Raw genomic sequence first — 9,554 nt, forward strand, 5'->3', positions numbered from 1 at the left:
TGCATCCCTGAAGAACAAAAGTACAGTCACGCCCACTTTTCTGTGGACTCGTGGAATTGAGCCTTCTTTTCCTGGTCCCTTATTTCATTACATAGTACAGTCTTCCTTCTGTGCTTTGAAAAGCACCCTTATTACTCTTCAAATCCTATCTCTCCTTTACATCTTGCTAACAAGGCCTTCCACATATTCGCAGGTATTGTGAGCCATTTTCCCTCTACTTTTTTTTATTTGTAAATTACTTTTTAAAAAATTAATTGATTTTATTTTTAGAACAGTTTTCAGTTTATAGAAAAATGAGCAGAAAGTACAGAGTTCCCATATACTCTCTCACTCCCCCAGTTTCCCTATTATTAATAACCTTTCCTTTTAATTAACATTATGAACAGCAGTACCAGACAACGATAATTTTTGTGAAGAGGAAGGACTTTCACCTACAGTGTCTCATTTAACAGAGACTGTTCAGGAAACAGGAGTGTCACACGATTGCTGATTGTGGACATAGGACCTTGAGTGTAGTCTAGTGGTGGAGGTGACGGTGGCAGCAGCTGGGAAATCCCCCAGCTCTTGTTCTCAGTGACCTAACCCACATCCGCAGAATGCATTCAAGGAGTGGGGATCAAGTTGGGGCTACCAGGGCAGAAGAAGGAAATGAGGCTGTTTCCTTTGGCTGCTACAACAATCACCACAAACTTGGTAACTTAAAACAAGACAAATTTATTATCTTACTGCTCTTAATGTCAGAAGTCTGAAATGGGTCTCACTGGACAAAAATTAAAGTGTCAACAGAGCTGTGTTCCTTCTGGAGGCTCTAAGGGAGAGTCTGGGTCCTTACCTTTCCTATTTTCTAGAGGCTGCTCACATTCCTTGGCTCACAACCTCCCTTTCCATCTGCAAAACCAGCAATGGCTGGTGGAGTCTTTCTCATGTGGCATCTCTCTGACGCTGACTCTCCAGCCTCTCTCACTTGTAAGGACTTTTGTAGTTAAATTAGGCCCACCTGGATAAACCAGCATAAGCTCTCCATTTCAAGATGAGCTGACTAGCAATCTTAATTCCATCTACAACCTTAATTCCCCCTTGTCAGGTAAAGTGACATATTCACAAGTTCTGGAGATCAGGAAGTGGACATCTTTGGGGGTCATTATTCTGCCAACCACACAGGGTATTATCCTAGAGAAGTAGAGCCTGGGATCAAAGTCACCAGTGAATCACAATCTCATCCTTCTCAGGAGTAATTAGAAACAGGTCCCAACCTCCTCCTTTAGCTCAAATGTCACTTCCTCCAGGAAGCCTTCTGTATCTGCTGGACAATATTGGAGATACTAGGCCTACGGGGCACTTGAAATGTGGCTAGTCTGAACTGAGATGTGTTCTAAGTATAAAACACACACCAGATTTCAAAGACTTAGTACAAAAAAAAGAATGTAAAATATTTTTATGGTAATGATTTTTAAAATATGTTATACATTGAAATGATAATATTTTGGTATATTATGAAATGGATTTCTCCATATTTTTCACTTCTTAAATTTGGCTTCAAGAAACTCTAAAATTGCATTTCTGTTGTACTATATTTTTTCTGGACAGTGCTGCCCTGTCAGAACTCCAGGCTGAGCCCAGTGCTTCCTCTGTGTGCTCTTACGGTCCCTTATTCAGACCTCAAACATTTACCTATAGCATAATTATCGATTTGCATGACTATTTTTCCCACCACACAGTGAGTTGTTAAAGGACAGAGGCTGTATCTTTTTGATCATTGTATCTCTAGTGCTAGTATAGTGCCTGGAATGTTGGAATAATAATCATTATCATAATCATAATTAACACTTATATTGTACTAACTGTGTACCAGATTTTGTTCCAAGCGCTTTACACAATAACTCAATCCTTATAACACTCTCTAGTTGTATGCATTTAGGGAAGTTATTTTTAACATTTTATGCCTCAGTCTCCTCATCCATAATATGGGGCTAGTAATAGTGCCTACCTCAAAGCTACTAATTTTATGAGAATTAACTAGTTATTTTATATATATACATATTTACATATATACATACATATTGCTGGGGATAGGTTTGACCTCAGGCAAAACCTCAAAGGTGGAGTTTTCTTTTGCTTAAAGTCAGATGTACTCAGAGAACAGACTGGAATTGGCCACGACTGGGACGTGTGAAGCCCTGCTCAGCATGCTCTGAGCCACCTGGAAGAGTACAGCCTGCAGAAGTGGGTAAGAGGGAATTGCTGCTCCTGTTTCCAGGCCTCGAGCACCCCCCTGCTTAGGGAGAAGCTCCCCGTTCACTTTGCTGTCCCTCACCTGATACATTGATTCTGGAAAATCAGGGACAGATGAGGGTATCTGCGAACCCACCCAGGGTCTTCTGCACATGACCTGCCAAGGGGATGTACAAGGACTTAGTGGCGAGATGGAGTTTGCTAACGATTTCTCACTGAACGTAGCAGCTTTACACATAAAGTTATTCAGTTCCTGAAGCTTAATATATGTGTTACCAATCAAGGCAAAGTATATATGTTACAAATCATTATTTAAAAAAGAAAAACTAATTTTAGACCATGACTCCAAAGCCAGTTGTCCACATAGTCACCTCAAGGAGTTTATTGGAGCCACCAATAAATTGTTCACTTCTAGCATTTGGTGTGAGGGTCTTCTCTAGATGCAGCTTGGTCTGTCCCGAAGACCTGCAGCCCTGATGAATCCCCACTTGCAGTCTCTCTGGTTCCTTCTCAAGCTATTAAAAAGTCGAGGTCACTCTGCAAGGCTTGGCCTGTAAATTTCAAACTCCCAGCCTAAACGTGCACAAAGTGTATGAGTAGGTCTCCAGCAGATTTCACTGCCACGGGAGGTGAGGGAATCAAAGGCAGGGGGTTGGTCTCTAAAAGGCCTGGAGAAATTTATGACTCAATTTAAAACCACTTGTAGTTTATCAAAGCAAAGGAAATGGAATCGCAAGCTTTGGGGCAAGAGTAGATTTTCTGTAAGAGTGAAAGGGGAGCCTCTCTTTCTACCCAGTCTTCCATAACAGCAGAATCTTTCCCCAAATCCCACAAATTTGGCAACAAAGCAGTCTCTTTTTGACATGACCAATGATGAAACAATTTATAAATGTCAACACTGCCTTTCTAATCCTTGACTAATTGGGGAGGCCAAGAGCCTTGTGGGATGGCTCAGTGATGACACACAGCAGTAGAAATACAGAGCACAGGCGGATATAAACCTGTGGGTTTGGTCAAACTTGACCATATACCTGCAAGACCTTTGCCAAGACAACTAACTGCTATTCCTGAGAGGAGTGAAATAGAAAATCCCTCAGTTGAGTGTTTATTAGTTCTTTGATGGTGTTTAGGAATCCAATTTGCAAGCCACACATGCAAGTACATTGAAGCACATTGGTGGTTTCTCTATGTATAATATCTAGGCTCTGGGAGATAGATGTTGCACATTTTCTATTAGGTGGTAGTTACTAGGAACAGAGACCTGGCTAAATAGGCTTAAACACACAGTTGCCATACAGAAAGTTATTTCTCCCATGTATTAAAAAGTCTGGAGGTAAGTAGAGACTGTCCTTTGTTCAGTGGCACAAAGATGTCAGAGCTAAGGTCTCTGTGATTTGCTTGGCTGCTGGAGCTCCAGTCATCACTTCTGAACCTCAGGCAGTAGAAAAGGCAGAAGGGGAAACAAGGGTTTTATTGAAAGCCTCAGCCAATGGCCTGCTAACATCACATCAGCCACACTTAAATGTAAAGGAGGCTGGAAATTTTAAGTCTTTTCCGCCACTGGGCACTTTTTTGTCTCCAGTAACCGGGAAAAGAGGGTGAGGGTGGATTTGGGATAGGAAACTGGAAGTTACTTTCTAAATTTACAGCCAGCAATTCAGTAGTGTGGGAAGATATGAATCCAGCCTCAAGGTTCATGTGAACTGAAGTTGTTTGCGGGCTGATCAAACTCTTCTCAGTGTGTATGCATTTATTACCTACTACTCTTCTCTCTTTCTCCTTATATTATCTATCTATAAAGCCCTTTGCTCTCCTTAAGGTCAAGGGTCATTTCTTATTTGCTTTCTTATTTGGCCTAAGAGTGATATTTGGTCCAAGAAGAGATATTTATTGAGTTGAATTGTTTGATGAATAGGGATTGAATTGGATGCTGGGTGGTAGAAATATTTACACAAATACTGTATAAAACAATCTTTGATGTATTCAGTAGTTTTAGGTTGAGAAAAAAATTACTAGGGAAATATGTCTTCTGTTTTTGTTCAAGGAGTTTAGATTGTAAGAGTGATCAGAAACATTTGAAGAATTTTGTTTTTGTTTCTAAAACTTATTTAGAAATAATTTACAAATATAATTGTATATATTTAAAATGTACAATGTGATGATCTGATATACATCTACATTGTAGAGTAATTACCATGATCGAGATTATTAACATATGCAGGATTTCACATAGTTAACTCTTTTTGGTGTGTGGTAAGAATGTTTAAGAGCTACTCTCAGCAACTTTTAAGTATATAATACCATATTATTAGCTATAGTCACCATGTTGTGCATTAAATCCTCAGAGCTTATTCTTCATATAATGAAAATATAATGTACCTACATCTCCCATTTCCCTCTCCCCACCAGCTTCTGGCAAACACCATTCTATTCTCTGTTTCTATGAAATTGGCTTAAAAAAAAAAAAAAGATTACTATATGTAAATGCTACCACACAGTATTTGTTTTTCTCTGACTTATTTCACATAGTACAGTGCCCTCAAGATCCATCCATGTTGTTGCAATTGGCAGGATTTTCTTTTTTAAGTCTGAATGGTATTCTAACATATAAATTTTCTTTATCCATTCATCCATTGAAAGACATTTAGATTGTTTCCATATCTTGGCTATTGTGAATAATGCTGCAGTGAACATGGGAGTGTAGATATTCCTTTGAGATACTGATTTTGCTTCCTTCACATATTTACCCAGGAGTGGAATTGCTGGATCATATGGTAGTTCTACTTTACTTTTTTGAGGAACCACCATACTGTTTTCCAAAATGATTAAACCAAGGAGAAATGTCTTCTTTAACACTTCTGCAAGATATATTACCCATAGGACTGAGCTTGAATGAGGGAATAAAACACAGGCTTCATAAGCATTCTTCCCCACCCATCTTAATTCTATATTAGTATTCTATAGAACTCCTCCCTCCCTCTTTTATCTGAAAAGAGATTACTCGATCAGTCAACAATAGCATCTACTACGTACCATGCAAGTCAAGGAGTTGGATCTACTGGTGATTCCTCATCCTGGCTGCAAATCAGAATCACCTGGGCAACTATTTTAAAATACAGATTCCCAGGGTTTCATTCAGAGATTCTGATTCAGAAAGTCTGGGGTGGTGTTCCAGAGTCTGTAACTTTACAGAGCACTCCAGATAATTCTGATGTGCCACCAGATATAGAAATCCTTGGGGCAGAGCCCTTCCTTCTTTGTACCACTGTCATGGCTTCCCTGGAGAGCATTTATAGGATGCTACAGAAGCTTGTTCACGTGTCTAATTCTGCCAAACTCTTAAGGTGGGGACTGTCTTTTCTCGTAGCATCCCTTCTGAGCCCAGTGTCTGAGTGTCTAGTGCACAGGTGCTCCATAATTATCTGTTACATTGTTTAAACAAATGGAATGTTTAAATATTCACCTCCACAGAGTCCTGCTGAGAACACTAGCACAAAGAAGCTTGTCTTATTACTGAGCAACCTGCTTAACTTAGTGCTCGGGGGCAGAATGAGCTATGGAAGTGACCACGAAGGGATTCCTAATGAACTTGGTGGTAAGTCACCTTGACGGCCCTGAGATTCTTGAACTTTTAAAAAAAAAACAAAATAGCATATTTACAAATAATTGTGGTGCCAGTTACCTATGGTGATTATAAGATTTATTTGAAAGAATTCATGTAAAGTGCTTAGCGCAGTGCCAGGAGCAAAATGATAAATGTTAGATGATGATAATGACAATAACAATTATAAGAGAAAAGCCTTCTTATTAAAAAACTTAGAACATATAGAATAATATAAGAAAGAAACCAAAAATTTACCCTTAATCTTGCCAGCAGAATCAGTAACCTTGTATTTATGATTTTTTCAGTTTTTTCTCCAAGCATCTATATTAGCATGTACTTTTAAAATATATAAAGTATATATTAAAAGTGTACATTATATGTTTTTGAATGGCCAGTAAGCACGTGAAAAGATGCTCAACATCACTAATCATTAGGGAAATGCAAATCAAAATCACAATGAGATACCACCTCACACACATTAGTATGACTACTATCAAAAAACCAGAAAATCACAAGTGTTGGCAAGGATATGGGGAAATTGGAAAATTTGTGCATTGTTGGTAGAGATGTAAAATGGGACGGTCGCTGTGAAAAACAGAATGGCAGTTCCTCAAAAAATTAAAAATAGAATTACCATATGACCAGAAATTCCACTTCTGGGTATATACCCCAAATAATTGAAAGCAGGGTCTTGAAGAGGTATTTGTATAGTGCTATGTACTGAATTATGTCCCCTCAAAATTTATATACTGAAGCCCTAACCCCCAATAAGATGGCATTTAGAGATGAGGCCTTTGGGAAATAATTAAGTTTTTAAAAATTTTTATTTTATATTGGAGTATAGTTGATTAACAATGTTGTGTTAATTTCAAGTGTACAGCAAAGTGATTCAGTTATACATATACATGTATCTATTCTTTTTCAAATTCTTTTCCCATTTAGGTTATTATAGAATATTGAACAGAGTTCCCAGTGCTATACAGTAGGTCCTTGTGGGTTATCTATTTTAAATATAGCAGTGTGTACATGTCAATCCCAAACTCCCAACTTATCTCTGCCCCCGACCCTTTCCCCCTGGTAACCATTAGTTCATTCTCTAAGTCTATTTCTGTTTTGTAAATAAGTCCATTTATATCATTTTTTAAAAATTCTGCATATAAGTGATATCATATGATATTTGTCTTTCTCTGTCTGACTGACTTCACTTAGTATGATGATCTCAAGGGAAATAATTATGGTGAGATGAGGTCATGAGAGTGGGGCCCTGATGATAGGATTAGTGCCCTTATAAGAAGAGACATCATTATAAGAAGATACCACTTATGAGGTACCTAGAGTAGTCAAATCATTAAGACAGAAAGTAAAATGGTAGTTTCCCTGGGCTGCGGGGAAAGGGGAATAGGGAGTTATCGTTTAATCGGTACAGAGATTTAGTTTGCAAGATGAAAAGAGTTCTGGAGATGGGTGGTGTTGATGGTTACACAACAATATAGATGTACTTCATACCACTGAACTGCACACTTAAAAATGGTTAAGATGATAAATTTTATGTCATATGTATTTTAACACAATAAAAAAATTTAAAAGGTATATATGTTTTAATATATTTAATATTTTATTTTAAACATATTAATTTAAATATATAAGATAATATAGTTTAAATACACCTTATGTTACACATAATATAAATTAAAAATATATATTTAGAAATAAGCATATCCAGCTTTGTATCAAGCAAAGTTTGAGATGGCTCTTTATGCCTTACCCATTGCACCAGCTTCATTGGTCTGAGCTCCATTGGCCACCGCTCTCTCTTCCTCTCTGTAGAGAACCCAGCACACCACTCTGCACAGGCCAGCCTGGGGTGGCAAGCCCAAACTCTTCTCACAGGGTTGGTAGTTGGTGTGAGCAGGAGCCTGAACAGCCTGGTCCTGTCGGGGGGCTCTGCTGAGCCCTGGGTCACCATATTGCCAACACGGGGAGCTTTGTCCCCCTCAAGCTGTTAGCATGTTCATTACCAGCCCTCCCTTCTGCTGCCAGTCGGAAAGATGACACGCGGCCATCTCTTGGTTGCCACACGTTAAGCCTCATCTCACAATGGGCACTTGGTCTGGAGCTATCCTGGGTGTTTGAAAGCGACATTGCTATTTCCTACAAGCTGAGACCCATGAGTCATTTCCAGCCAAAGGTAAAAATTTACATTTCAATGATCAGCAAGTTTGAGTGCATTTAAGAAACTGGCCAGAGTTGCTGGGCCCCCATACACAGGTTTTGTTAATGAATTTTGGCAGAGGGGAGTTGCATTCGTAGGCTAAGTATTAGAACAAAAAGGACCTGTTTTCCCATGTAATGAATTGCTGAGAAATTATTCAAAATGTGGCTTAAAAAGCCTCTTGCCAGCAAGCTCAATTCTCTGAGTCATGAATTAGATAATGGGCTTTTATAAACCCACAGAGGGAAACCCCCTGAGGATTTTGTGGGTGAGCAGAGAATGTCTGTCCAGGACTGCCACCTTCTCCCAAGTGCTTCTGCACGATGCAGAGGCCCAGGGACCTTGTCTACAAATGTCAAGGCCAACTGGACCACCGTCAAGGGTGTAATCAGTAGTGCTCACCCTGAACATTTGCCCAGCACGCAGCTGTAGGTCTCACCAGAACACAGCAGAGTGCTGCCCTGCCCAGCCCCAGGAAACAGAGGCCGCTGGGGGAAGAATGGTCAGGTGGACAAGGAAGGCCTCCTCCCCAGCACCATCACCTTCCTAAAGATGTGGTCCCTGACCCCACCCACAGCCCTAATTCAAATAAGACCCAAGCCTCCCATAAGACTAAGACTTAGAGCTCCTAGGGGTATAAGAGGGACCCTTTGAAGGTGATTTCTTAGAAACTAAGCTCCACGTAACAGGAACAGAGTCCCTTTCACAAACAGAGGTCCAAGAATGAAGGAGGTAGTCACCAATCAAGAGCGTCTCAGACTGTGACAATAGAACTTCATGATGTCCTATAACCGAGCTCTCCCTAAGGTCAAGGGCACTCATGGGCACACAGAGCTATTCAATGTATTTTTTTCCTTTTTCCCCCCACCTGAATGTTCTCTGCTATAAAAGATACAAACTATTTCTACCCCCACAGGGAACCTTGCCTTGTGTAACTTTGATTACCTCTCAGGCTAGCTGCCTGCCTTTACCCAAGTATAGCTCATATTCAACTATGCCTCCTACCCGCTGCCCACTTTGGCTGCGTGTGCCCTTGGACCACCAGCTTGGAGCTCTGGCCTGGCTCCCAATAATCACTTGGGCATGAGGACAACCTGGATGAGACATCTGTCAGCCCAATGATGGCCAAGATAATCTGGCAACACCTACTTTTTCTGATTCCTAAGACATTCCAAAAACTATTTAGCAGTCTCATATAACTAGTGGCCATAGAAGCCATGAAGGATTGCCTCTGTAAACTTTACATGTTGTTAGGGAAATAAGCACAGAGAGGCAAGAGGGGTTTTTCTTATATTGGAGCCAGAAAGATACAATGGGTGAGAATGCCCTCAAGTCACCCCAGTGTAAAAGTTTAAGAAGGACAGAATTCCCTTCTTAGATAGTACTGGGCCTGGAGATGTCATTATTCTGGGAGTGACAACTCCCATGTTTCTACTTCCAATGGCTTGCACTACTCTCTCCCAAAACTCCAAGGTTCAATGAAGTGTAGACCTAGGAACTCACATC

This window comes from Eubalaena glacialis, chromosome 2 (assembly GCF_028564815.1).
Source record: "Eubalaena glacialis isolate mEubGla1 chromosome 2, mEubGla1.1.hap2.+ XY, whole genome shotgun sequence".
In the NCBI taxonomy this organism is placed as follows: Eukaryota; Metazoa; Chordata; class Mammalia; order Artiodactyla; family Balaenidae; genus Eubalaena; species Eubalaena glacialis.